The sequence below is a fragment of the Arachis duranensis genome, chromosome 2 (assembly GCF_000817695.3).
Source record: "Arachis duranensis cultivar V14167 chromosome 2, aradu.V14167.gnm2.J7QH, whole genome shotgun sequence".
In the NCBI taxonomy this organism is placed as follows: Eukaryota; Viridiplantae; Streptophyta; class Magnoliopsida; order Fabales; family Fabaceae; genus Arachis; species Arachis duranensis.
The window spans coordinates 71,084,855-71,089,114 of NC_029773.3; positions in this window are offsets into that span (position 1 = coordinate 71,084,855).

Consider the following 4,260-nt stretch of genomic DNA (forward strand, 5'->3'; position numbering starts at 1 on the left):
AGCTTTCTCCATTCTTCACTCTTTTTTTTTTTTGGTTTTGCTTTTTCTTCCTTTTTTTTTTTGGCCTCTGTTCTGTGTTAATGAATAATGAGGTTGAACAAAGAGAAGTTAGGAAAAGGAAACAATTTATATTAGTAAGAAATTACAAAAAAGGGAGAAAAAGCAAAGAAAGTGACTACTCAATTTCTCTCAACTAACGTATCCAATTTCCGAACAATAAAATAAAATAAAGAAACATGCAGAAAGAACATTGACTCAACTGAGGTCGTCCACCTCCCCAACTTGGCGCTATAAGCTCTGTTCACACTTCTTTGGGGTAAATAAAGATTAATAAATAAAATAAAAATCACACGTTTTGCACGAAAGCATTGTCCCTTCTTATAGGATCTCTTTCCTACCAAATACTCCGTCTAATTTATGTCTAACTGATCATTAATTTTTTTTTAAGTTTATTATATAAAATAGGTTTCTTCAACATATGGTTCATTTTTTTGTATATTATAAATCTTTGTGTGATATTCAATGATATTGTGTTTTTTTAATTTTACTATATACAAAACGTCAACAACGTATTGTATGTTAATTATTTTTTTAATTGACACAAAGAAAAATGTCAATAATATTTTATTTAAAGGCATATTTTTAAAATATTTTTCAGTAAAAACATCGTTAACGTATTGAAAAAAAATAAAAACATGAATGACGTTTTATAAAAATGACAGCAATATTTTATGCTAAGAGAAATAAAAAATATAAAATTAATTATAAAAAAAAGTGTTACATTGTGCTAAAATGTAAAAATAGAGTATGAAAGTTTTGTTCTACATAAAAATAGAGTAACCAGAGTTTTGTTCTACAGAATATTCTCAATTTAGAGAATGAAAAAAGTTTGTGAATGAATATGATGAGTGTATAAAATAAAGAGTTATATTAATTTAAAAATATACTACAATAATTAGATTTTACCTCCTACATATAATCCATGTATTATTGTTGATTTGTTGTTCATCTTTCGATAACATATAAAAGATTTAAGAATATACTTTTTTAAAATGTAGATCATTAAAGACAAAAAAAAGTCATAGATATTTTGTACAAATAGCATATATTAGTATTTGGTGGTTTCAATCAATAAAACTAATATACAAAGAATATCTTTTATCTATCATCAATAATAAAGATCAAACATTAATAATAATCAACTATTTAATACATAAATAATATAATTTTTAAAAATAATTATTTATTTTAAATAACACTAACACTAAGTCACTAACAATAATTAATTTACTAACCCTAACACTAACACACACTTATACTAATGCCCGTACTACTATTAACAATTAATTAACTTACTGTTAACAACAAAACTTTAGACTATTTTTCTAAAAATGTTTTCAAAGTAAAAAAAATAAATAAAAGCAATAACCAATACATACAAGTATTTACTTGGATGGCTTTGGTTAGTTGTAGTGACTGGTGAGTATGGTGCTGCCATTTTGTTTATTTTTGGCAGATTTATTTGTTTTAGTGGGATAAGAATAACAATAATAAAAGAGAGCTATTTTGTGAAATTGGAAAGAGAAGAAGAAGAAATAGAAAAGAGAAGATAGTTGTTAGGGTGAAAAAATTTCACGCTAAAAAGAGAGAGTCCGTCAACCACGTGTTAGTCATGCATAATCATTAACGTTTTATGCAAATTGAGAAGTTTTGTCAAAAACGATAGTGACGTGGATGAGAAAACAGCAATAACGTTTTTCTATAGTCATCAAAAATTTTCACAACGGCGTCAAACAGGGACCGACCTACCTAATGTGATAAGTGGGCATTTACCTCCACTCTTATTTTAATTTTTTTTTTTTTTGGTGACTAAATAGAAAAGAAAGAAAAAAGAGACAAAACCAAATTAATTGGCTAGGGTCATATCTAAATCTATTAGATGTTGAAGCTCACTCCATGGTTGGCTCCAATTCGAGTGAATGTCCGCGACAGAAGCAGCTGCTTTAGCCATACAATCTGCAACACTATTTGCAGTCCTCTGAATTAAAAGAATAGAGACTCTCCAATTCCAATTCATAACCTCCTGAATATGCTTTGCCAAATCCCATTCCGGAATATCCTTACTAAGCATTCTTTGGTTTACCAAGAAAAGAGCTTCTAAACAGTCTGTTTCACAAATAACCTCACGAAATCCACTCTCCCAAGCAAGAAGTAAACCTCTCCAAATTGCATACAATTCAGCAAAAAGAACACTACACACTTCGACTTTTCCAGTGCAACCTTTCAACCAACATCCATCAGGATTGCGAATAATACAACCAAAACCAGCATAGCCAGAAGGAGCAAACCAACTAACATCACAATTCAATTTAACAGAATGAACTAGAGGTGGAACCCAATGCAAACAAAGTGAAAGAGGAGACAGAGATTGATGCATAGCAAAAATAGTGTGAAACTCCCTTACTGAACTACGAATCAAACTCACCACTTTACTAGCACTCCATGAATCATCTATATTAAATAAGTCATGATTTCTGCTTCTCCAAATCCACCAGATAGTCGAAAAGAAAAGAAAAGCATCTCCACTCCTTGCACCTCTGTAGAGCCAATCATGTAAATTCGAGTTATCTGAATACAAGCCTAAAAGGGTCCAGACCTCCTTGGCACTAGGGCACTCCCGAAGACAATGAAGAATGGATTCAGAACCATTCTGACACCGATGACAGGGGCTAGATAAAGCTAAACCACGACCCAAACGAAACTCTGCTGTAGGAATAGCATTATGGAGACTGAGCCAAATCAAGAACTTATACTTCTCAGAAATATGCAGACGACATACCCACAACCAATTATCATGCTCATTCCAGTCAAACTTTCTTTTGGCTAGCCAACTGTATCCACTCCTAGCTGAGTAGAGTCTAGATGATGCCACACCCCACGACCAACCCGAACTCTCTCCAGCATTCAAATCCGGATTATAAGCATTCAAACGCTGTTTATCATCTTCTGGAATGATAGAGAAAATATCATGGAGATTCCATTGACCATCTTTCCAAACGTCTCTAATAGTTAAATCAGAGTCAGATATATGTACAAAAGGGACATCTTGAGCAATTGGGCCCTCAATACTCCAATTGTCAAACCAAAAAGATTGATCAAGTGACCCAACGCACCAAGAGAAGGCATCCTTAAGAGCACCAAAAGCCTTTGAGATACTCTTCCAAACATGAGAAGCATTGCAAGGGACAGGGCCATCTAAAACTCCCTCATTCCTCAGATACTTCGCCCTCAATAGAGCAACCCAAGGCTTGTCCTGACAATGAAAAAGTTGCCACACCAATTTACCAAGTAAAGATATATTAACACACGCAGGGTCTCTAACACCCAGGCCACCAAATTTTTTTGGAGTGATCACGGTCCTCCAATTAACAAGAGAAAGACCTCTACCATCAACTTGACCCTTCCAAAGGAACTGTCTCATCATAGAAGATAATTTATCGCAAACCCAATTTGGAAAAAAGGATACCTGCATATGATAGACAGGAATGGATGCTACAACAGAATTGATCAGGCAAAGTCTCCCTGCTTTATTTAGAAGCCTTCCTTTCCAATTAGCTAATCTTCCCCTCACATTTTCAATCACCGAATGAAAAGAAACCCTACTGGTACGGGAATGATTAAGGTTAACTCCAAGATATCTTCCTAAGTCCAAAGCAAAACGTATTGAAGAAACACTAGTAAAAATATCTCTTCTACGAGCAGTCACATTTTTAGAACAAAAAGCTTTAGACTTTTCAAGATTCACTTTCATGCCAGATGCCTTGCAAAAAATATTAAGAGAATGCGTGACCATTTGGGCCTGACTTTTTGTAGCCTGGCAGAAGAGTAAGAGATCATCTGCAAACATCAAATGAAAAAATTTTGGGCCACCCCTAGTGACAGAAACTGGTTTCCACACACCCTCGACCACCTTATGAGATATATAACAAGCAAGTCTTTCCATACAAAGCACAAATAAGTAAGGAGACATTGGATCGCCCTGTCTAAGCCCCCTTCTAGGAGCAAAACCAATCTATTCCCATTCCACATAATAGAAAGAGAGGATGCACGGACACAAGTCATAATCAAATTAACAGTGATGATAGGAAAACCAAAAGCAATGAGAGTACTCTCCAAAAACCTCCAATCCACCCTATCATAAGCTTTTTCAAGATCAATTTTAAAAGCAAGAGTACCTTTCTTGGATTTTGTGTGCTTCAT